This window comes from Strix uralensis, chromosome 23, assembly GCF_047716275.1.
Source record: "Strix uralensis isolate ZFMK-TIS-50842 chromosome 23, bStrUra1, whole genome shotgun sequence".
NCBI classification, from domain to species: domain Eukaryota; kingdom Metazoa; phylum Chordata; class Aves; order Strigiformes; family Strigidae; genus Strix; species Strix uralensis.
In genome coordinates, this window is record NC_133994.1 from 3,109,733 (window position 1) to 3,135,883 (window position 26,151).

The window sequence follows — 26,151 nt, forward strand, 5'->3', positions numbered from 1 at the left end:
TCAAGGGTACCTGGTACTTGAAGAGTCTGTTGATTTTGCTGCTACTGTTTCATCTGTTGTTTGTCTTTTGGCAATAGCAGAAATACTTGTGTTTTGGAGCCAGGTGGTCGTCTTCATGGAACTCTGAGTAAATGTCTCTGTGGCCAAGTAGGGAATGGGAGTGGGGGCTGTTCCTAAGGCCCCGTTGCTGTGGTATCCAAGCATCACTTCATATAGCACGTGGAAACTGGTGACACACAGAGCTTTTAAACCCTAAATTAGTCAAATGCTTGAATCTTATTACTTAACTTAAATCTCAGAAGCAAACCCGTTCATACGTAGTAATGCACTTACACAGGTGTTCATTGCTGTTTGTCTCGCTCATAGGTCCCAATAGGGGCCCTGATTCAAACCCCTTAATGGTACCTAGAAATAGTTAATTGTTAATTCTGATGGACTTTGGGACAGACTCTTCTGACCAATATATTTGTCCAGGTTTTGTTGGATATCAAAAGCTGTTTGGATGGAATTACTTCTGTAGGTTCCCCTTTGTGGGATTGTAGGTACTCTTGAAAACAGTTTGAGATGCTCCAAGCTCTAAGACCCTAGAGTTTGGATATAAATGTGCATAGTATATAAATGACCCTAGATTTGGAAGCTTTTATTTTCAAGAAGAAAATGCCTGATGAGAGAGGATGGAATGCTGAGAATGTATGTGTTGAAGGGAAGAAGGGTTGGTCATGGCTAGTTCAGCGCAGCTGACTCTTTGGAGCTGAGTTTTAGAGCCAATAAAGATCAGTGACCTGGGTCCTGAAAAGTACAGTCTTGCTGTTGTGCTGACTTAAGGAAAAACTATGTCTGTGCTTGAGCCAGCTTTCTCCTGTCAGCTCCACTAATGTGTCTGGGTGAGTTGTTCCACAGTGAGTATCACTGTTGAGGGAGTGAGCAGCAGGGATATGGCGTGAGCATGCAGTTCTCTCCATCTTCTGTTAGCCTTCAACTCTGTTTCAGCATCAGAGCTAAGAGAAGATTTTAAGTGTACATCATACGTGCAGGAAAAGCTTTGATGTACAGGCTCTGCTTTTTCCATCTGATTATTGCTTGCCTTATAGCAAAGGACATTTGGATTGGCCTGCCACTAGAATGCCATTTTCCAAAGTAATTAAGCACCAACTCATGGATTAATGAGCATGTTGAGGAAGGGGGAGGATGTCACTGGTGATTTTGCTGATGCTGTTTTGGGGGTCCCTGTTCTCAGAGAAGAATACTGGAGGCTTGTCCTCCAGTTTCTGCTGTAGAGTTTAATCAGTTGAGACAAGTTGCTGAGCAAATACAGAGGAATTTAGAGTGCTTGAGGAAGGAACGACCTAAATAGTTGCCCTGTGATTCTGTTGTGGCTTATTTCCATGTGAAATGTAAGTAACTGAGGGAATAACGATAATTTTTGGTTATTTCAGTGGCCTTGGTAAGATGAAGTATGACAATCATTTGGGAGAATATTTAAAGCATACAAAACATCATATTCTTCATTCAGTTATTGGAGTGAAACACTTGAGGATAATAAGAGAACCCCTTCACCTTATGTCATTGACTTGCTATGGATCATTTGGCTATTGGGTTCACTTTTACCTGTCTCATCATTTCTGAAGAAGATAACATCTTTTTGAAAATTACTCTGGCCCTTTTTTTATCAAGCAGGTGAAGTGAGGATTGACATTCTTGGCTTTGTTTGGCAATAAAATAAGACCACGTATGCTTAATCAGTATGAACATTTCTGATTTGGATGGGGGGTGTCTGTGCAGGCAGAGGGTGACCATGATGCTAAAGGTGAATCAGCTACTTACTGACTGGAATGTGACTGAGGGCTCACTTCACAGGACTGAGATACGGGAGGTAGATCCTGAGGCCCCTCAAGTCTTACAGGGATGGCATTTTCACAGCAACCTGCAGTCTCAGTTGTAATGACTGAGCTATGGAGTCCATCCAGTGCTCTGGAAAGCTGCTAGGTTTGCATAACTCTATTTTTAAGATATCTCTGATTTTGGAAGACGTGTTCTACAGAGGTCGTTCAGCAATTTGTGAGAAGCAACCCTAAAAGGGAGCCTCCATATATTTATTTATTTATTTATTTTTAATGTGCCTTTGCGTTTCTGAGTTCTTGGGTGTAGATGTGAGACATAGATGCTTTTGGAAAATCCTTAGTAAGTGTGCAAATACTGTTTGTTAACAGCTGTCTTACTGTGGGTAACTGGGACAAGAGCTTGTGTTCTAACAACTGTTAGGCTGTTGAAACCAAATGTTCATCACATACAGTTTAAGAGAAACAGATCAATTTGAAAATTGTCTCTAAGAGTTGCGTTAGTTGAATCCTATCTGAAACCCACAATATTTAAATGACTTCGCCTTCCCTCTGGAATGTGAAGAGAAGAATGACTATGTGGGTTGAGGCACTGGTTTGAGATTTGAGATCTGACTTCAGTTTTTTCTCTTCCAGCTACTCTGTATTTGACCTTGAGTAAGTGATCTAGTCCCCGATATTACAACCAGTTAAACTTGTGCTTAGCTTAATTTATCTATGTGAGTGTTGTGCCTTTGGAGGAGACTGTAAACATGTTAAAATCACATGCCTAGGAAACTTGTAAAGAGGGGATTTTACTTTTGGGTTTCAGTCCTGATTTGTAAAAACTTCTAAATCAGAGTAAAACTCCAGCTTGCTTCAGACTAGCATAAATGCAGAGAGTTTGCACTTATGGAAGTATACCAGTGCAAATGCATGGTATCTTATCAGATTTCTCTTTCCTTTTGTTTTGCTGAGTCGCAGAGAGGCTCCTTCTCCCCTCCCTGCCCACTGCTTTTTGGCAGTCATTGTTGTAGAAGTTCTTTGCAATGACCAGCTTCAGCGATTGTTCCATTTGTACCCACGTAATATTTTCCATTGAATATACTATTGTGGTTGAAGTCCTAAAATTACATAAATAAATAAAAATAATTTCCCAATGCAGAAAGAATGGAACTACTAAAAGAGTGGGTTTGCAAGACTTTCTGGGGCTACTTTTTGAATATGTTTATTTTCAGTTGTAATTTATGACCTATTTTAGCTATAGACCCAAACTGAAAAAATGTACAATAAATGGAATAAAACTAATTGAGCCAGAGACTTGCCTGGTACAGAGGTGAGGGGGGAGTAAGGATGCATGACAAACTTTTTCTTTATTTGAAAAAGAATATGCAATGAAGTGTTTGACATTAATTACATTTTGCTCTTACTGAGGAAGAAACCTGCACAGTTGTAGCAAGTGGTGGCAAGATATAAGTGCTGCAGAAAACATGAATATTTAGGAATCTCTGGACCAACCATGTTGTTTCTAACTAGAAGTGCTAGTTGAACTGTTGAATTCAAGGGAGAGGTTGGATTTCTGATGTCACGGGGAAACGTGGGGATACTTAGTCATTAGAGATTGTTGAGCAAGTGCAACAAGGCTTGCAGACATGCTTGACAAGTTCCTTATTTCACTCTGTCGTGGTTTAACCCCAGCAGCAACTCAGCCCCACACAGCCCCTCGATCCTCTGCCCTGGTGGGATGGGGAGAATCAGAAGGGTAAAAATGAGAAAACTCATGGGTTGAGATAAAGACAGTTTAATAGGTAAAGCAAAAGTGGCGTATGCAAGCAAAGCAAACCAAGGAGTTCACTCACCACTTCCCATGGGCAGGCAGGTGCTCAGCCATCTCCAGGAAAGCTGGGCTCCATCCTGTGTAACGGTGACTTGGGAAGACAAAGCCATCACTCCAAATGTCCCGCTCTTCCTCCTTGTTCCCCAGCTTTATATGCTGGGCGTGACGCCATATGGTGTGGGACATCCCTTGGGTCAGTCGGGGTCAGCTGTCCCGGCTATGTCCCTTCCCAGCTCCTTGTGTGCCCTCGCTCGCTGGCCACGTGGGGTGAGGAGCAGAAAAGGCCTTGACTCTGTGTAAGCACTGCTCAGCAATAACTAAACCATCCCTGAATCATTAACACTGTTTCCAGCACAAATCCAAAACACACCCCATACTAGCTACTATGAAGAAAATTAACTCCACCCCAGCCAAAACCAGCGCATGCAGAAATCCTCACTGGCTTCAGTGGTACTAGAAACTAATCCTGAAATGGTACAGAATGTGCCTTCCAAAGAGCTCTGAGTATTTGGAATAGAGGTAAATGAAGTAAAGGCCCTGGAGCCCGTGTGAGCGTGCAGCTGGAGCATTGGTAAGAGCTCTGGTGTTTTACTTGCTCCTTGATGACTCTTGCACAGTGTGTCCTGATCAGCTTCCAGTGCAGGTAACGGAAGTTTTCAATGCAGAGTGAATGTAGTTGTTCTTCATGCTGTTTCAGGTCTCTAGCTTGTAAGAATTACCTATCGGGTAAATGGAAATCCTCTTCCTCGTGCTGTTAGATGCATCTGAAGTAAAGCGATCAAATAGTTAATATTAAAAAGCCTGCCTCTTCTGTCTTTCAAATTGTCCCAGCAGGGGTTGCATTTCATGGTTGACATTAGCCATGCTGTTCCAGCTCCTGCTTCTTTCACATCCTGCTTTTCATCCCCTCTCCCTCCTTACGTTTTTTTAATACATCTCTTATTCAACGTGGTTAATAAGCAAATTTGTCATCTGCTTATTTTTGTCTTTGCTAACACTCCTCCCACCCTCCCGTTCTGACCAAATTAACAGTAAGCCAGTGAATTGAAGATAATGCTACTGTGAATTATCCCTTGCTGCAGGGCAGCTTTGCATGTGTAGTGCCAAGCTGACTTTAGTTGGTGTGACTAAAACCAGGCAGTGCAAAAAGAACTGGGCTTTTCATTCCTGACAGGAGGGGGGCTCATGGGTGCTGAAGGGCAGTGACTGAGCTTTAGGAGGCATCTGCTTGACAGGTTCTTTTTGTGGGGACATCTTTGGCTGGTCTGGCTTAGCCTTGTCCTGTGGGTTGCTGCATGAATTGCATTTGCTTGTCACGTTTGTAAAAAGGTGGCAGGGACAAATACAGCATGGTTACGGATTGTTGTCCATGTGGGGAGGGATCCTTTGTGAAGGTGGGTCTCATGTTTTGTGAGGCATAGTGTAAGCTCCTACTAAGAAAACAGTCCTTCCTCTGAAGAACTTACATTGCAGCTAAGCAAAAACAATCAGAAGAACAGGCAGCATTGGAGGAGTTTTTTGGGAATGAGAGGATCACGGAGCAGTAAATAATGGGCTTAAAGTAAAACTTGGTGAAAAGAGAGAGGTTTGATGCCCACCTTTGCATATTTTGTATGCACACAAATGATCTCTCCTTGGGGGGGAAAAAGGGGCAAATATTCCTGTTATCCTAGTGGTATAACATGAGCTTTCTTTAGAAGAATCACTTCTGAGGTGGCCGGAGCATGCTGATGTAGCAGTCCTTCCACCCGTGGTTTTTGTGTTTGGATTATGCAGGTCAACCCTTCTGCTAGCACAGCAGCTGCTCTCTGGGTCCATGAAGTTCTAGGGCTTGTTCTTTTTGTAGAGGCTTTAACAGTACGTATATCTCAGACGCACAAAGAGAAAGGAAGAGAATAAGGTTTGTGTCTTCTGTTAGGCTCTGTTAATCAGACGCTCTCAGGGCTGTCAAATTGTGAGCTGTGCAGGTTCGGCTGTTTGGTTGTACTTCACTTGCATTCCTACTCCTGACAGCCACAGGGAAAGGGAAGTGTTAGGGAGAACCTCTTCCTGTGCTTGGCAAATTGACTTCTACTTACCAAAAGTTTTTTCAGACTCTCTTAATTATCATGGTGACACAGATGTGATAGGTGTGAGCATGTAAATAAAGCAGTTGGAGTCAACACTCTGTTTTTTTCATCTAGTGAGTAAAGAAGTTCCATTGTGCTATTGTTTCCACTGATAATTATTAAGCACTAGTAAAGATTTTCAGCTGAGTAAGAGCAGTCTAGAGAATCAAGACCAAAGTACAGTCTAATGTATTTAGAAGCAAGCGTAGGGTTAGTGTATGTACAATTGTTCTGGATAATATCCCAATCATCTCTCTGGAATATTAAAAGTTTTTCAATCTGTCTAAATATTGATGTACTAAGCTGAAATACATCCCCTCCTCACACACACAAAATAACAAAATGTCAGAAAAGAGAGAAATCCATTAAGGTGTAAGAGATCTCTCCTTTTTAAGACATCTATCCTTTTTCTTTACATGAAATAAAAGTGGAAGTAATAGAAAATGAGTGAGTAGAAATTATAATCACACTCTGTGCCCAGGGTCTAGGACCGTGGCCTGGGACATACTGGGTACAGGAACAAATTCATGACATAATTATCTAGCCAAGCCTGGCAAACTGACTAAAGGTTCCTTCCAGTGGTTGCTTCTGGATGCAATTGGTTTTGACAACCTTGAGTCTATCACTGTCATTCCAATAAAATGCGTTGCTTCAAATTAAGCAAAATAAGACCTTTCTTCTTTTTTTATAGTCCTAAAAACTCTTGAGTCTTATTGTTCCTTTCTCCTTTTATCCTGAGGGCTTCTAGGAGCAATAGCAGTGGTGATTTGTCTCTGGATTCCAAACTGACAAAAAAACTTTACGATATGTCAGTTACTAACTGGGGCTCTGTGAACTCTCAGCAGCAGACTGAATATCATCATCAGAGCTCTGTATGTTTGATTTCTTTGAAGTAATGTCATACAAATCAGGACATGGCTTTATAACTCTGTACACAATTATAACTCTGTACACAAACAGGACATTTTTGTGAACTTCCATGACCTTAGGGATCTGGTAAGGTTGAGTGATGGTGCTTTTGGGTGGGCTTCTAGGTTGGAAAATAATGCTACGGATGTTGGATTGTTTGAGCAGTTGGTTCAGCTTCCAGTGCCTGGGAGTTGAGTAGTAGACAGGTCACCACTGTCCTTTGCCCCATTGTTGATAGCGTCAACAGGCAGGCCAAGGTTGAGTCTGTCTCTGAAAACACGTCTATTTGCAGCGAGATGTTCCTCCAGGGATTGAAGGATTGAAGCTTATCATCTGTACTTGCTTGTTGGATGAGTGGAAGGTTTCATTCTCCAGGGTTAGGAGTCTGTTTAAACTTTGAGTTGGTAGTTTTCTCCTTCCTGGAAAATCTCCTCTCCTTCATTCCAGTCAATACCTCTTTGCTGTTTTGTCCTCACAGGACACTGGATGTCACGTTGTCCTCAGTTTAGCAGTCCCCCACGCATCTAAAAAAGGGTGTGTGAGACAGACGTGTCCAGTGCTGCGTGTGTGGAATAAATGTGCTTCTGATTTTCAGTACTTATTCTAAGAGTTTGCCTCAAATATTTCCTTCTTCACAATTTGATTTTGTTCTTTAAATCTTAGGCATTTGAGTATAAGTTGTAGACGCTTGTGAAATCAACTGCACTGCTGGCAACTAATCAAGACCTTCATTAGAGGCACAGTACGAAATGTTACCAGCTCTCTCTAGCTGCTCATGGAAACCTGTCTCTTAAAAAATTGCATTAGCTCTTAAAAACCTATTTTAAGTAGTCATAGAACTACCTTGACTTTTCCCTGCCAAGACCGCTGATTTCTCACATTCATATATTCTTGATCTTTAAAATTTTTTTTACTTAGAGCAGCCAGGCAAAATAAATAAAAACAATAGACATGCACATCTGTCAGCTCATGAACTCTTAAAGCATTCTTTTCTCTAAGGATAGTAAGTATAGAAATTTGAATGCAAAACAAAAACAGCTCTTGAAAATGTATTATTCCTTTCCTAATATGCTTCATTCTCCTGAGTGTTAAACTGTAAGTGCAGATGTCAGATAGCATTCCAAAAAGTGTTCTGTGGAGGCAGTATACAAAAGCTGAACTTTTATTAAACCTGTGTTATCAAAAGAAGAGGTGTCTGTAGGGGTGGAGGCAAACGGTGTCTGCCGGGGCAAAGTAAAGTCACTGTCGTTTTTGAGAATCTGATAGTACCTCCTTTTGTTGCAGTGTTTTCTTATGGACAGATTTCCTTTTGAAAATAGTGACTCAGGACGTGGTCAGAAGGTAGTATTGGTGTTAAAACGTTACAACTGAGATACTGCCAAGGTGTCTTAAACTGTTAGCCCTCTTTAAGATTCTCTAAAAGAGATGGTTGCTTAACGTGGGTTTCTGATTTCCCCACCAGACAGACTGACTTTTAAAGGGATTTTTGGTGGCTTATTGGACATTGGTTTTAAAAGCAGCAGCTAGAACTTTACCTGTGGATAAGGTATTCAGCATGTCTTTAGGCAAATGTAAACGACTAGTCTATGTTTCAAAGTTTAATTCCCATCCCCTGCCCCTTCTCATCCATGCTGTCTCCTTTTAATAGCTTCTCATTCTCTCTTTAGACTCCAGGGATCACTAATTAAGAAATCAGCCGCTGGTTGGCTGGATAACCATTGGCAACTGCTGCAGTTACAGAGCTGCTGGTCTTACCGAGTCTCTGACAGAAAATGAGTAAAGATAGGAACACAGCTGTAATACAAGAACGGACAGATTACAAAACCACTGGGATTGGGTCTCTTCTTATCTGGCTCTGCCAAACAGCAGGATATATGTCTCAATGAAATCAGAATTAGGAAATGACAAAGTGGAGTTTTACTCTTGAGAGATGCTATCAGTATCCTGCAAAAATAGGATTTGGAAAGCTGAAGAAGCCATTCAGGATTTATGGTGTGGATCAGTTGAGTTGGAGCTGTTCAGCCACTCCTTACTGTGTTTGTAACAAAAGCAGCAACAAAATCAAACTTTACAGTTTACCTGTTCCACTGTTTGTTCTGTCTGTTGATGTTGAGTCAAGTGAAAGTCTGACCTGTGAAAAACTGCTTTGACTTCTGGGTTGTAGCTCAGTTGGTGTATACGCTTTTGGTGCTTCTGAGCACTAGGATGTGAACTTGGGCTCTTCTCTGAAGTCTATCTGAACTTGATATGGCAAACAGCTTTTGCTTCTCTAATAGGATTTGGCAGAAATCTTTTGCAGCCCCGCTCTGTGTCCCAAGCTGAGTGTTACACAGCCTCATACAAATACACAGTCTGGCCGCATCTGCCTTCTCAATAAAGGTTGTTCCTGGTGCTCTGCCTGTTCTCTAGGGAGAGGGTAGAAATCTTGGCTAAGCAAGTGGGGCCAGTGCATGCCGTTTTGTAGTCAGAGGCCCAGTGGCTTATGAAGTTCCCATGAGAGGAAAATATTGAGTTCGATGAAAGATGGATGATGCAACTCTTAACAACTAGTAATAGGGGAGAACTTAGATTTTTTTCCCAGTTTCAAACTCAGCCTTTTTCTTGGGGTGATGAATGTATTCATCAAACATTCCCTGGCGATGCTGCGTGTCGTTTCACAGCACATGCAGTTAGTCAAAGTGGATTCTAGACACCATTTGGGCATGGGGAAGAAGCTGTGCTCTGCACCTAGAGGATGTGGCTTCCCAGTGTTTATGCACATAGTTCCCTAGGGAGTTAGGCTATACTGGCTCGTGCCTTATATTAGTGAAGTAGAAAGGCTGCCAGTTATGTTGTTTGTGGCTCCATCTCTGGGGCATACTGCCCGGTGTCAGTATGTACAAACCTGTGAGGTTCAGGATGTTTCCTTTAAAAGATAGGGCTACCCGGAGTGGTATTTGTTGATCTAAAACCCGGGGGAGATTCAGATTTCCCTGGGGTGCGTTCCACAGCCAAAGTAGATAATAACTCAGAGCTTTGTTAGATCCCTCAGGAGCTGCATTGCCACAGGAAGTACCCCAAGTCGTGAAACAGAACCAGAGGGTGTACGTATGTGTATCTTCAGTCTGGGCAAATGGATCACTGAATCCAGAAGGAACCAGCAGACTGTCAAAGTGCACTTGGCCAATACCGTAGCAATCTTCTCAGTGAAGCTTGTGAAAATAAGACAATAAAGGCAAGGGAGTCTACTTGTTACGGATTGAAAATGTGAATTTCCACTGAATGGACACTGCTTGCATTTTTCTTCTTGTTCAGTTCCTGGTGAAATGCTTGTGAGAGTGACAGCGACTCTTCAGAAGGCTGTTTGTGGCTAAGGCAATTACCTAGCACTTGGAAGACCTGAGTTCGGTTGTCCACCCTGCCACACCATTTTCTGCCTCATCTTACCATCTGCTGGCAGAGATGCAATAAGTCTCTCATCTTGTGTTTTAGATGATAGTTTTCCCTGCAGAAGGCTTATCTCATTCTGTGTGGTGTCAGGATAATGAGGGTCTGCTTTCTGTTTCAGAGGGCTTTAAATGATGCTTAATTAAAAAAAGAAAAAAAGTAATTGGGCCCTGTGTTTCCCCCCTTTCTTCCACACTAATACACTGGTAAATTAAGGCAGAGGTTCTGCTGGATTCTGTACTTAAACCTACAAATACATGAGTATTATTATTATTATTATTATAAGTCAAATGTACTTGGGCTTGTGCAGGTTTGGAATGAAGGGTTTACATTTTGCTTGCTCTCCCTTTGTATAGGGAAAAGGTTCCAGTTCTCTCCCTGTGATGCATAAAACCTGAACACCTTTTATCTGAACTGTTTCTCTGAGCAGCCTCTTAGCTTGCTGAAATGACTCTTCAGGAGTGGGAGGTGGGGAACCAAACAGGCAGAGCTAGGCAGGTAAAAAGCTTGTACCTCCTGTGTTAATGGGGCCCCTCCCGGCACAGTCTGCCTTTGTGCTTTCCCAGCTGCTAGGTAATAGTTACATAAGTGCAGGATTTGGAGGAGCACCATTTCTTAGCACATGCGTGTCAGCTCTTGGCAAGCCTGCTCCCTGTTTTTTGAAGGGTACCTTAGTAGAATGGTTCAGTGTTTTAGACCTATGTAATTTTTATTTTCCTTAAATGGGTGGCCTTAAGAGCTGTTGCCAAGTGCTTCTTGCTGTGTTTGTGAGGAACAAGGACTTTCTCATCTGATGGGAAAGCCTGTGATGGACCTGGGGAAATGGTGAAATACAGTATTGTGGGCTCTTCATTGCAGCTTTTTTTTTTTTTTTTTTTTAAATCTGCGTCCTTCAGTACTGCTATACATTCTTGTAAGGATGCACCGAGCAAGAATAGCTTGGACAAATATTTCTTTATAAAGAACTCAAAAACCTGTGTCAAATACCAAAGTGAGTCCCTGAGCCCTGCAGCTTTCTTCTTGCTTGTAGTTCTTCAGGAGTATAGTAGTAAATGAAACAACCACGTCTCTCTTTCCTTTACCAGTGTCTTCCACTGAAGGAGCCACTCGGGAAATGAGGGAGGTTGGCTTATTTTCTCAAAGCAACACCTCTCTTATTTTGCTTTTACAAGGATATTGAATACATCAGTCCATGCAATTTGTGCTATCACTCTTTGCTATTTTTCTAATGAAATAGCATATAGTTTTGTAAAATGCATGATAGTGTAGCTTCAATAGTAAACTTGTATCTAAACGTGAACATGGGGCTGGGGATTTTCGCTTGCTATGGAGAACTTGTTTCACTTCTATGCTGGAACACCTTTCTGATGGTGAAAACAAAATTCTTGACTTAGCGTGGTGAAAATCTTTAAAGGGTGATCACCATCCCATATGGGCATGTATCCAAATACTACCTGTTTCTTAATTTATATCTGACTTGGGATTTTGTGGCAAGCTGGAGATCTCTCTTTCAATGCCTAAACAAACTTGTAGGTCCAGTTAGACTTTGCAGTTGAAGTGTGGGTGGAATTTATTACTAGGTCTGAATGTAAGAGGTCTGAACCCAGCTTTTCATCATGTTAGAAGCTTTTCTTGCAGTGTTCTATCCCAGGGAAATGTTAGAGGGCTGTATCTGTACATCCACTACACCACTAACACGTTGTTCCTCGTGGGAGACTAAACTTCGAAGGGGTGTAGACAAGGGCAACTTTATCTTGTGATCTGCATTCCAAAATACTTTGTCCACAGAGACTGTCCAGGCCGTGCATTGAACAGCTGAAACAGCCGTGAAGTGGGTTCACGTTATACCCCTCCCGGGTTGCCTTTGAGACTCGATGAAGATTCTGGGAGTTGTGCATTAAACTGATCTCTCGGTATGATGCAGTACGCTTTTTAAGCTTGTACAGAGAACTGACTGGTGAGGGCTTCCGGTGGCTTCCCACAAAAAAAATAAGTGATACACGATCTTGTAGGGTTTTCTGTGTAATTCTGTGGGAGAGTTGACATTTTGCATGTGCTTTGAAGGTAAACAGAGATGGTAGTCACCACCTTTGTGCCTGTGCTTTATACAGGTCTGGAGGCAACAAGCGCTATCACATTCATTAAAACATACATCTAACTTGTCATGGGCTCTGAGTTATGCTTCTGGAAGCTGGAGTAGTGTAGACCAAAAGACCTTATTAAAATAAACTAAATAATTTTTGCCACATCAGTGACCAGAATTATGCCATTTAATTAAAATATGTCTAGACAAATAACCTAGGGGGAGAGAGATATTATCTATAATAAGTGTTTGAGGTTTCTGCATAGGGACCATACTAAATAAATTTATGAATAGCTTCTTTTCTCTCCCAAGTATCTGGAGTCTTGGAGTACTGTAGCCACTGCTGGATAATAGGGTTGTTTCTCATGTAACTAGATTGGCATTCATCTCTTTGTTAGCAATTATTTTAACCTGTCTGTAAATAATATTTCTGTGAGGTATTGATTAACACTTGTGGCTATTTTTTAACCTAGCTTTATTATTATAATGAGGTACTTTTAAGAGAGCACAAAAGGAACATTTCAGAGGAATAAGAATTGATTCTTATCTCGACTGCTCTCATGTATGTTTAGCTTTTCTTGTTTTGTGCTGTTTGGCAGCTGACACCGTGTCTGTCATGGTTGTGTGACACCTTTATTGAAAATGAATTGAATAGTTGTAATAAGAGGTCTGGAGTTGCTACTGTATCCAGTGGTTACGTAGAATGGTAGAAATAAACTCACTTCTAGTTGATTAGGAATAATGCTCTGCTTTCTAAGGCTGTGTGTTGAACTTGTTTCTTTCTTGCTTTTGTTGCGAAGGACTGGAAGTCATTCTGACTGAAAAGCAAAGAGGGAGGACACATTTTCAGGCAGCTCATTCTCTTTTTGCTGTCTTTCAGAGAGTGATTTCACGGCATGTAGTCAGTGGACCTCTCCAGAAAGGTGCTTTGTTCCATATTGAGACCAGCGGACTTGATAGAATATGTGGGATTAGGGTCACAGGCATAGTCCATCGACTCCCTTCCGGAGTTTATTGCTCTGGAATTGATGCCTGAAGGACAACTCGGCCAGGGTCATCACTTTATTGGTTTGATGTTGCACCTGTCCTTCATAACCTTAAAGGAGGATCTCTTCTTCTCCTTCCTTGTTCTGTCAGCAGAACGGGCACCTCTATCTCCTTAACATAGCATATGCTGAAAGTGGACATCTAAATTTTTGCAAAATTAGTATACACAGTTACTCATTTTCTAAAACGAAGACCTGACTGTATCTGGGATTTTTCTTATACCATACATTAATACTCAGAGACTGTGTTTTTAGATGAAAATATAGTTATCTTTAAAATGGTGTTTGGGTGAAGAAATGATGAAGAAAAACTGATGTCACATTTTTAAGCACAAGTATTGTGCATGGTTTTTTACCACGTGTTGTGAGCTTGCGCTGGTGCCACTAATGCCAGAATAATTGTAGGGGATAGTTAAGCAGAATTGCTCTGGTTTGTGTGTGAACATGTCAGCGTTATCAGTGACAGCAAATGGATTGTACTGAGATGGAAGTAACATGTTTCTGTACATGTATATTCTTTTCCCTTTAGGACAGAAAGTAGATTTACAAGGTTACAGTACATTATTGGCTGTATTGCCTTTGCAAATGGATCGCCTGACATCTAGTAATGCAAATAAAGCGTGCTGGCAATAGTCTTTAGCTTGCGAAGCTGTTTTTTCTGTAGAATTCTGAATGCAGTGTAAGAACATGTGACTTTGGGTTGCTTCAGCACAAAAACTCAGTATGCTGTCTAGCATTAGTTGCCTCATTTATTTGCTTTTATAGACGCACACACGTGATGGCATTGGGGTTGTCACGTCTGCACGTTCTTTCAGCTGAGAGAAACAACGGCTGTTCTTGTGGTCCCTTCTTTCTGTGGCTGCAATGTGATGTATGTAATTGTCAGCCTTTCCACTGAAAATACTCAGGCCCTGAAGAGCTTACAAGTTGCAAATTTACTCTTAATCTTGCTATGAAACAAGGTTTTAATTCGGGGCAAAAATAACTGCCTGGGCACTTGGCCATTGTGAAATGTGTGCAGATACACAAAGGTAAGAGACATCTGCTCTCTGTGGGCTCAGTTTCTATTGGTGGTCAATATTTTAAATAAAAATGATGGGTTGTTGCATAGTAGTCTTCTGGGATTTTGGAAAAGGACCTATGACACCATGGCCTGGATATCACTCATTATATTTTTATAACATCCTTCTGAAGTATTTACTCTGCCCTTCCTCCAAATTGCCCTCCTTTGTCAGTTAGCTCTGCCTAGGTCAGGTCTATCCCTGTGCTGAAGCTGATACATCATTTAAGACCGAGTCGGGTGGAATGTGGTGTTTGTGGTTGTGTTTGGCTCAGGAGTGAGTTTCACCTCCAAAAGTTAGTGTTGGGAATTTGAGGATGGCATTTGCTAGAAGACACACTGTATGAGACCCATGAGTGGACTGCAGTTTCTCTTGGACTCTTTCTACTGGTTGTGTGCATTGTCTTATAATTCCATCCTTATTCTGTAATTGTTACCTTTCCGCCCAGGGTGCTTTCTGCTACTCAACTTGTCAGCTGTCTTTTACTCAGCGTCTGCTTGAGTTGCACACTTTTATAACCTCAGCAGCTATTGGCACTGGCTGCAGCGATTCCTTGGAGTGACCTGGTGACCAGCCCTCAATTCAGCTACTGAAATCAGTCCCCAGCAGTGACAGAGGTATGCTGCTCTGTCTGGCTGTGGTTCATGGCTCATCCTTCAGCATAATGACACCACCCTTTCTGCCTGACTCTTAAAGAGTTTTCTATAGGTACAAGCCGGGGGATGAGGGGTTTCTGTGTGCCATTTTGGATGTGCGATAGAAAAGAGTGTATCTGTCTTAATTTGAATCCTGATAGTGTGGGAAGACCTTGAAATAATTGGTGGCAGCATGGGCTTAAGTGTGGTCTGGCAGCCAGAGAAGTACCAGAGTCCTAATGTAATCTGGGGACTGGAATGGAGCTTGTGTAGCTACAGTACTGATGTTGTCACTGCTTGAGCTAGCTGTGTTCAAACTACCTTGGATTCAGCACCTTGAAATGCTTCTTTGTCCGTTTTGATATTGAGTAGGTGAATTTCAGGCTTAAGCTGAGGCATCCACACTTCTGGCTGGAGGGCCAGGAACAGTGGCTGCAAAGCGATGCTTTTTGCATGTGGATGAATTATGTTATCCCAAAACGGGGGATGATGTGAAATTTTGAGCATTCATGGAGCTCTTAATGCTTCCCAAGGAACTTTGAAAGGACTGGAAGCATAGCTAAAAGGACATACTGTTAAAGTCAGTTTGTGCTGAGGGAGGCTATATTACCAAAATCAGTGTTCCCTTTGCACAAAAATAGAGATTTTATTGGTAGTATATGGTAGGTGGAATGACCAATAAACTTACAGGTTGTGCAGCCTCCCTTGCTGTTTATCAGCAGGGCCGAGAGCTATTGATGATCAGCTAAAGGCATCATGAACCTTGCCTTTCAATTCTTGGCTTCAGGAATGGCGCTTGGACTGTGCGTTGGAAACCACAACATCTCAATGAATTGGTATGTAGCTCTCCGTGTGCAAGGTCATGACCTGAGTTCAGCCTGCAGAGGCTTAGATTTTCACCAGGCTGCATCTCTGCCTTGACTTTGTGTGAATGTCATCGCTAAGTGCTATTTTGAGAGTGTCCTGCTCTGGAGTTTTGAAGATAATTGCACCCTGGGGAAAGCAAAATCAGAGCCAGCTGTTTCAAATGGGCATTCCACAACCAACTTGCTGCTGGCAGTAGCCTCTCTTTTACAGTGTTTTTCCTAGGTTGTTTTCAAGAACTATTTAATTTTATGGGGGCTTGTTAATATTTATTGTTTTGTAACTAAGATATTGGACTGGGACTTGGAAATCCGGGTTCAGGTCATAATTATGCTGACCTGTCCCTTCGTATTGTGACTTTCTTGTCTTTGCAGCAGAGGTGATGATATGTGTCTGTCCCTTGGGACAGTTGCAAGAATAGATTCGTTAACACCTGTGAGATTGTAATACAGTCACATAAATAATTTACTAAATAACATGGGGGTAGAGGAAAAATGGAAATAATAGAAAAGAGAGAAGACTGTCAGTGTGGCTAAAACGGTTTGCTTGGTATAGACAGTTTGGCCAGTTCTATCCAAACCCTTTCCGAGGCAGTAGATGGTATTGATGAAAACAAATGGTGAGGTCTTAGGACTCCAGAAGTCAATGATTTGCTTGGCTTCTCTGTGCACGTAATCAGGAGTAACCTTTTTTCTGCTAGGTTAGCTGATCATGGAGTGGAGGATAACACTATGCACAATTGGGACTATCAGTGCTAAAATCAAAATAGGCTGATTTCTGTAGATATCAGTTTATAATGCCATAAATGCGTGTATTTTAGTGGGATTTTCACACTTTAAGCATCTGCACAACCACTGAAATGTTGGTAATTAAGGAGTAGAGAAGCAAATTGTATTCCCTGTATGCTATTGCTCTTTAACAGTCGGTCATAAATATTTTAAAATACTTAATTGGAAGCTGTTCCTCATAGATGCCTCAAAGTGCACTATATTTGGAGACCCTTTCAAGATAACGGGTAGAAGTTCTGGCAAGGGTCTGTAGCCTGGCACGAGTCAGGCTGTGCTGCACTTGACTGAAATGGAAGGATGAGACAGATCTGGGCTGGGAGCCCAAGTACCAGTTGGTTCAAAACACGTGGAACCTTTTAGTATGAGTCACTGTGTGAGACTGTTGCGCTTGGTAACGCCTGATAGGCCTTTAAAAGTGCTTGGAGTGTGATGCAGATGGCTAAACTGGATTGCTGTAGATCAACATTCCCTGGTTCACAGTTGAGGCAGCTGTAATGCAAGTAAACTCTGCTTTCCTCCCTCCCTCACATGCTCCCATTGTTCTTTTTGGATTCATGTGCAGGGATCTGGCTTAAGCAGAACTCTGGACTTCTCTAACCAAGTAATGAGACTTTCTGCTGCTGGAATGTCAAATTTAAATAGTCAAGGAACTTTTAAACGTGAAGTTCCCATAATTTTTTTGTGGTAAGAGGGAGTGTAATAAGCCAAATGACCTCCTCAAGGTCATACAGTGGGTTGGTGCCAGAGTGGAGCCTAAACAAGTTTGGTTGTCCTGGAGTCCCAACTCATTGCTGTAAAAAGTGAAGCTTTATGTTTGAAACGAAGGGCAGATTGAGGCCTATTCTCTCCTAGGAAATACAGTAGTTCTTACTTCAGTCATGTGCTTAAGCTTAGGTCAGTATCTGGAGTAGGACCTAACTTTTCCAATAGTTTTCCTGAAAGGTGATAAATTATCCGCACTGTTCTAGAGGGCTGGCATGGCACGCTACTGCGTGTGCCTCCAGGAATAAAGGTGGAGTGGGGAAAACAGGGAAGAGGCCGTTATGTGGGCAAAAGTGTTTAGTGTGGTGGTGAAGATCAGATGTGGCAGACGATAACCGGTGTATAAATATATGAATGCATTAATTGTTAATTGCAGACAGAATCACTAAGACTGTGTGTTTAGATTTTTAAAAGTGTTAAGAGTAATGTGAGACAGAGAGTGGCAGCTAATTACATAAATGAAGAGAGTGTTTCTTAATGCATTTGTCACCTGTGCAGAAGAGGTGACTTCCCTAACACCCATTGCACACAGTTTCTTGCTACAATTCCTATAGGACCTATAAGAAGGAGATAGTGTGTGTGGTGGAAGGACAGGAAGATAACCTCAAGCTGGGGAGCGCCGTCACAAGAGCTGGCTTTAGTAACGGCTTTAGGGATGTGGAACTTGTGAAGCTGAGCCTCTGCCGGTCGTGCAGAGCTGTTAGGAGAGCTCTCGCGTGCATTGAAGCTAGATATCTTTGTTTGAAGAGGGGTTTGTTCCACAGTCGGGTGTGTCATTTATATCTTAATTGTGGGTAGCATGTTCATATTCATTTTTGACAAGTTTATGTGGGAGTTGGCGTACAGAAGTGCATATATGGAAAGGCAAAGCATTGCCAGCGTTGTTTATGAATAACAACCTAAAAAGGAGAACGCTGGTTCCACTCTGGCTTTGTGGTATTTTGAGGAGTGATTGGCATGAGCTTTCCATAGAGAAGCACCGTAGGTTTGCCTCAGAACGCTGTAACACCGATTCCTGCTCGCTAGCTCAGTGGGGTGCAGACAAGATCTAAGGCTTTCGTGCATCGCAGAAGGCTGCGGATCTTTTGTGTTGAGCAGAGCCCTTCTATGCTGCACTGCATTATGGTGTTTATCTGCTTGGCAGAAAGATTTCTCCTCCCCTCTTTCTTATTTCCAGAATAAACATTATATCCTAGCCAAGCCTCACCTGCAAATTCAGTGGGTGGCTTTATTTTGATTCATTTCTCTGAGTTGGAAGGCTGGCTAAGGGCTCTTTGTGTTGCAACCTCAGCTACAAAAGGCCTAAAGTTTTAATTCTGCATTAAAGATTCGAACTGAAATGTTAATCAGCTTCAGAGAGACTATTTTTAGAGCTGCAGCCTTGGATTCCAGTTGAGTAGTTGCAGTTTGTCATGTGATCAGAAGGGTGAGAGGTTTTTTTTTTTTTTCTGTGCATGTCAGCTGTTTGCTGCTGGGTTTGCTATGTGCATTCTGCAGTTTAAACTGTCCTTAAAGGAACTGCATGTCTTTAGGAAAACCTAAGTAAAATAAATAAAAATGGCTGTCCTCTGTCATTTGCTTTTGCATTGTAGTAAACAGTCTGATCTTCAGAGATGTTTAATTTCTGCATGGAAGGTTGGCCTGATCTTGCCAGGCAGGATGCAGAGAGTAGCTTGACAAGTCTGGATCTTCTTCAGAAAGGGCTTCTTCTTGAAGAGCTTTAAAAATACTTTTTTATGGCTAGTGAAGTCAGAGAGTTTCTGTGAAGCAGCTAGCTAGCGTCAGTGCCGTGTAACACTACTGCTGTAGTTCTGACTGCAAGTCCAGTGTGCAAATATCCATCAAACCACATTAGAAGCTGGGAGCTTCCAAAGCAAAAGTTGCTTTTGGGTGAGCTTAGAATCCGCCAAAGCAGTTAGTAGAATCTTACGAATAGCTGCCCTTGGTATTGTTTCATTGCAGATGTGAATTTATGGTTATTTATGGTTTTACTAATTTAAACAGCTTTTTGGAAAGCTGCTGCTTCATAAGTAGAATCAAGTTGCTGAAAGAAGTCGTGGAACCTCCATCCTTGGAGATACTCAAAAATTGACTGGACATGGCCCTGAGCAATCGAAACCTGCTGTGAGCAGGAGGTTGGACTAGATGACCCCTGGATTTCACTTCCAACCTACATGGTTCTGTGAATCAAAACCAACACCTCAATAATCTCTTACCTGCCTTTGTGGTGACAGAGCCATTGAAGATATGTAGAGAACAAATGGCTTAATTTGCCTTCTCTCAAGGACCTCCAAGCAAGTTATAAAAAGTAATGAATGAAGCTTCTCTCCCCCTTCTCCCATCGATAAAAGACAATAAGAAAGAGTTAAGAAAAGACTTGATTATGATCACAGTGACAAGATGGGATTAATCTGGTGCTAAAGTATATTAGGTTGTGCACTTTGTGGCATTGTACACATTAACCTAGAATGAACCTGTAGGGGCCACACTGCTGCCTCAACCCTGTGTTTCCCATGTATGTGGCCTTGGAGGATTGGGCCTGCAACTGGTGAATGATGCAAAGGAGAATTTCCTTGTTAAACTCATTTTTCTGAGTAGAAAGAAAAGATCACCTAGCTAATTCTGGAGATTAAGTCTCTCACGGGCGTGCATGATGCAATCAAAATGCAAGTGTACGCAACACTATCAAACCCAGTGTTTAATAACCAATTGCCTAAACGCTTATGAATCAGAAAGTCATTAGAGGTTTGTGGGGTTCACTTGGTATTCTTAATATGGAGTCAGCATATATTGTGAGGCAGCAAACAGCCTGGCAGAGGGATGAGAGTGAGGGTAAGCCTAAACAACCCTTGGGCTTCGGGCTAAAATCCTCTTGGGAGGAAAACAAGGAGTCAGGATCCTGGGAGGGTAACCAGGAGTGCAAACCTGTCATAGGAACAGGTGAGGTGTGAGAGGGTGAACAAGACTGGTTTTGGTAAATGCACTAATACCTATTTGTGCAGAGTAGGGTGGCAGCAAAGTCAGAGGAGCCAGACACAATTCCAGGAAGTGAGAGGAAGGAGGGGCTGTTACCAGCAGTGATTGTTTCATTTAGTAATTAGTTCATAAATCTCCTCTAAGTCAAATAAAGCAGAGGATGTGAGCTTCTGAGAACTATTCCCTCCTCCCCTTCCCTGCACATCCCCGCCCTTTTTTGCACATACTCTTTCTAAGTGAAGACTATTGGTGTGAGATTTGATAGTGGGGAGCTTGCTGACGATATAGAGCCGGTGCTTGGGGGTATCCAGGAGTGTGGGGTCTTTTTCATGATCTGTCACTGATGTGACCTTGAGTGAGTTGTTCCCCTGTGTTCTTTTATCTTCCTTTTACCTGGTAGATGCATTTGAAGGATGAAATAAGGGATATAATATCTTGTGCATCAGAATTTATCTGGAGTATGGTGGAGAGGAAAATGTTACAAGTCTCTGAACACTGAAGAAAAATCTCTAGCTAAATTATTGGTGTGCTGGCAGTCTCCCCTCCCTCCCCTTTGCGAAGGAGAATCGAGTGCAGCTGGAACACAGCAAGGCAGTGCGGGGCAGGCCTGCTGCTGGGAGGTATTGCGACCCGGCTTACCTGGAAATGACTGGTTCCTTCTGTTACCATTTGGTGTTCATTAAGTGGTAGCTCTGTAAATGGCTTTGTGGGTAGGTGTTTATTTGCTCTCTTCTCTCTGACCCAGAGCGGCTCATAACCTAGGTTAAGCGGAAGATTGTGTGTGCTGGAGTAGAGACTGCATGTGTTCCGACCTTGCCAGCAATTACAGAGGCACAGTGTTGCCAGGAGGCAGGATGTGACCGAGGAAACAAATATCCCCTCTTCTGAAGGGAAACTTTAACTCTGTGAGAGCAGGGGATGTGTTTCTTGGTATCAGATGGTCTTTGTCTTATTACCAAACAGTAAGTCCGTTAACAATCGTGTTTGAGAGCACTGGTGTTGTATCTCCACAGTGGACCACATCCAATACCAATAGACTTTTTGTCACCTCAGTAGGTCTCTGGCAAATCAAATGCATCACCTCTTCCTCCTTGCCACGCTAGCTTGGCTTGGGTCTAGGTTGTGAACCCATTGCTTAGGGCCTTATCCACCCTGGTCTTAAGCTGCTGTGTATATTAGTTCCTGAGGAACCGTGTGTGTTCCAAAAGCAGACAGTGGCGTGGGTCTGCCGCTGCCCTTGCTTCAAAGTTCTTGTAGAGCGAAAGACATCTTCTTGAATACAAAGTTGTCCTCAGACTGAAGCATATGGCTGCAACCATTCATATGCCTTTCTTGCCTTCTCGCCATTGCTTCTCCTTCCTGAGAACTGAAAGGAACTGCCTCTTTACTACAAATAATGATTTGTAAAACAGTGATATTTGAAATTAGTGGCTGCTGCTGTCTTTGATGTTCTTGGCACTGCTGATTGCTACCCAAAGCAAGCTGGGAATTACAGTCTGTCATTCTCTTGCCTCATAGCTCAAGGCTATATTTAGTAGTTCAAGTTGCAACAGATCTGGAAGTTGTTCCCTTTAGCTGCAGCAGAAGGCTAATGCTGTGATCAAGTGCGTTGTTTTGTAAGTGGTGACTCCAGTGTGCTCATTTTCCATCACGAGGACAACTGAACCAGTCTGTGCGGTATTGCAGGGATGTCTTGACTGTCATTGTATGTGTCAGTTTTAGAAAGACCCCCAAGCCTTTTCTCTGGAGAGAACCCCACAATCAGTATGTTTTTAGTGCTTGACTTTTACCTAAATCTTAGAGCTTGGTGCAGGAGTTCTGCATATGATTTCTGGGATGCAGTAAGTGGCATTTCCTTATGGGAGCGAAGATAATGTCATTTAAAACATGCAGCTGTCAAGATAAAATTATTGCAGCACCTTTATTTGCTGATTCTGTAATTGGATCTTTGCTAAGTGAATGTTCTCTCCAGGACTCTCTGAAACACAAAAGATAATGTCTGGATTCAAGTCAGTCCACTGGGCCTGGAGATCCATGCAAATCCTCTGACTGCACACAGAGTTTGCAGCTCCAGAATTACAGGTCTGAGAGCTTCATTGAATTGTCAAAGCTTTTTAAAGCACTGAGTATCTGTTGATTTCAATGGAGTTTATTCTTAATTGTCTCTTCAGAGTCTGGGTATAAATGACTAAAACCAATAATGAAATCATATGATCTGTTTCCTGTTGCCAAAAGGTGAGGGGAGGACAGACGCATTAGGAGTTAAATGAATATTTTAAAATGTTTCTCCAATAATAGGAAAGGGGTGAAGACTGCCTGATATTGTACTGCTAGCCATTAACAGTGCAAATAAATGTGGAGAAAGACGAGAATGTTCATCCCTTCTTTAAAAAATGGGTTAAAATGTGCAAATGCAGGTATTAGCGGTGGTGTTATTTATTCCTCATTTTCCAAAAGTAAGATAGAAAGAAACTCTTTGTCCGTTTGCTCTCCTCTCTTCTCCTTCCTAACCAGTTTTTTCCCCTCATAATATGACACTGTTTCATGCATAGTCAGTTGCTTTGTGGCTATTGTGGTTTTTTTTTTACACAGCAACAAGAAAGACAAAAACATAAATAAAGGAAAATGTGGTTGTGGAACCACAAATTTTTATTGAGTTTGACTTAGACTTCAGGTTGGTTTTTTTTAAAGCTTAAAGACCATCAAAACCAAATTGTTCCTGTTCTCCTGTGTAGGGATTTGAGGCCTGAAATCTACTTCTGCTACAGATCTAGCTGTTTGACTTGGTATGAACATACCACCGTATCTCTCCTCTGCCCGTGTTTAGACAGTCCCCGCTCTGAAGAGCTTTCCTGTGTGTTCATACAGTGCCTTGTTCAAAAGGTTCCCAATTTTGGCTGGAGCCGTTAGGTAACAAACATAGTGTCTTGAGTATTCACATCAGTATGCAGTAGTAAATCCTTACGTTTAAGAGCAAACCTGGTGTTTTTGCAGTTGAGTGTCTTTCTACTAGTGAGCTCAGTTCCTTCAAGCTGTATATTAAAAAAACAGACCCAAAACCCAACAAAAAACCCAGGCAATTCTCCGTGACCTGGGCAGCCACCTTTGTGAATACCCTTAACTCTTCAGAATCTTGAAACCAGCCCTTTCTTGGACAAGTGACTCCTAGGACTTAGCAGAAGCACTCTGCTGGTCTTGGCTGTCACACAGCTTTAGTTCATTTGGATCTAGACAGAAACAGAAGAGGGGAGCTCTGCATTTAAAGGAAGCCATGGGCATATCAACGTTGATGCTATTCCTGTAACTCTGATAAATGGAGTACTGAGGATTAAGTGAATTAAGGTAAACTCTGTCCTGGACTCCTCTCTTGAAATAAGAGACTAAGATGGATTGAAATGTCCTGCAAGCTGGCTGTGTTGTGTGGGAGTATTTCTGTACATGAGGCTGCCTGAAACGGGAATTTGACAGGTCCTGTACTTGAGTGCTTGCATTTCAGCCCTGTTTGACTCCTTGCTTGTAGGACTAGAAGAATCCACAAGAATCTTGCTACAAGAAAGGCAGCAGTAGCATTTGAAGAGATGTTTGCACAGGGCCTCAGGTTCCAGTAGTTGCTGTACAAGGTGTGTGGTATATATAGTGTGGGATTCTCTGTGCTGCTGGGCCTGGGGCTGCCTTGCTTCTGCCAGATGCTGGGTTTAGAGTTTGCTGCAATTTGCAGATTCAAAAAAAAAAAAAAAAAAAGGCTTGAAAGGAAGCTTGTCCTTAAGGTCTGCTTTCTAGGCAGAAGTCATTCATGTCCTATTGGGGGAGCGAGGGGATGAGAGGAGAGTCTGCATAATGGTGATTCTGTGCGCTCCTGATTGAAGAGTGGTGTCATTCTTACCCTTAATTGGAGAAACCAACCGGGGAGCTAACTGCCCTCCTCACTAGAGAGAACCAGACCAACGTGTTGTGATAGATAACAGGGACCATTTCTGTCCTGTCCTGTGGATCATCATCAACAAGAGAGAATCCATCACAGCACTGATCCAGAACTGCGTCATCTTGCACTGGAACTGCTGAACTGTAACAGCGAAGCAGCCCAGCTGTTTTACCAAATCCTATAGTCAGGGTTTCACAATTAGCAGAGTTCAGTGGTTCTGATTTTAAACTAAGTAATAAAGCACATGTTGAAAATGAAGCACCACTCAGGCTGATTTCTGAAATGGTGATTCTTTTAAAATTTCTCATTGACAGCCTCTTCAGAAGCCACCAGCAATGTTTACTTCTTCTCAAAAGACAAAAAACACTTTCTGAGAGATCACGGCCTTGTATAAATGAGGGAGGTTTAAGGAAGCTAATGGAAACGCAGGGTTTTCTTAATCTTTGCTGCTTTAAATTGGAACTTTCCAGCTTAAAGCAGCAGTCCTAAAAAGTATGGTTTAAAGTGCCCTGCTGAAAGATGACATTTGTAATTGGTTTGTAGAGTTAGAAGCTGGCTCACTGGGGGCTTGTTGCAAAGAGTGCTTCAAGGCAGTAGCTAATTGCTCCCAGTAGTACTGAACCACTAGTTGGGTTTGAACCTGCTCTTTTCATCTGGATGAATCCAAAGGAAGTGGCTCTGGTGTAGTCCAACAGCACCATTGTTTGCAGATCCTGGATGGGATTTAGAGAGGCCGCCTAGAGTTTGTTCAGCTGTGCAGACTGCTTAGTCCAGGCGTTACAGGAGAACTGGAGGCTCGCTTTGCCTTCAGCAGACCTGATAAAGATCTTGCTAGTGAGCACTGAATTGTTTGAAGAACTCAGAATATCTTTTTGTAGCTGTAAATATATATGTATGTGGTTCTGACTGGCTAATTTAATGTATATGAGGTGGTTAAATGGGGGCCACGTTGGTTACTGTGCTAGTTAGAAGAACAAAACCATCTGAAGTAACTTCAGTTGCTGCTGAATTGGAAGCTTGGAATTAAGTCTAATGAAATAGGATCATTTCCGTTTTCTCAGTAGTTGTGTTGTTTATATTTGGCTACGAGCAATCTTAAACTGTTGAAACAAATAATGATTCTGAGATACTGAGTCACAGTAAGTGTCTTCAGAAGTCAAAACCTTATGAAAACCCTTATGCTAGTAAAACAAATTGCTGATTTTATTCTCCTTAATTATAAGGGTTGGGGTTCTGGATTAAGCTTTTTATCAGGAAGCCTTCAGAATGGCTCCCAGCTGAACGCTGTATTGGCATGGCATGTGTTTAGAAAGGGATGGTTAGGGGAGGGAGTGCAAAGCCACGGCTGCACCTCTGTGTGTGACCATGTCAGCTCTTCCCCTGACCGGGGCCAGGCCTCGGCCTTGCTAACCAGTGTGAAATAGGGAGCAAGTCCCGTGTGTAGTTAGCAAGAGTAGGAAGAGAGCTTGAGTTAACGAAGAAGGTTGAGATGCTTGTGTGATGTACAGGAGATGAGGGTTCAATGTGAAGCTCGACCACAACTCCTTCAGTACCTGGGGGGAAGGTGCTGTGTTTCGGCTCCAAATCCGGTCTAGGAAATTGAGGTAATAGTCCGTCGTTTGCTGACAGAGTGGCCTCAGCTTGTGATCTGTGATCTCTGATGCAGTGGGATTTTAATCACCATCAAATCTTTAAAAATTGTGATGAGATGTAAAAAATTGTAGGTGAGATTGTGCCTACCAATTTGGCTTGGTTGTCTGGAGAGGTACTATTCTATCCTTTATTTTTACTTGCTTCCTTTGTTCTAATAGTCACATATTCTTTAAACATAGAAGACTTGCTGATACCAACATTTTAGTAAAAATCTGTATTTTTCCTGGACCATTTAAGAAAACCACTGTCCCTTCTAATCTGATG

General features: G+C 42.2%; 1 protein-coding gene across 7 annotated transcripts in view; it reads left to right on the forward strand.

Annotated features, from left to right (window-relative positions):
- DVL1 (dishevelled segment polarity protein 1) overlaps positions 1 to 26,151 on the forward strand; it is a 104,960-nt gene that overhangs the window by 12,442 nt on the left and 66,367 nt on the right. The window lies entirely within an intron of this gene.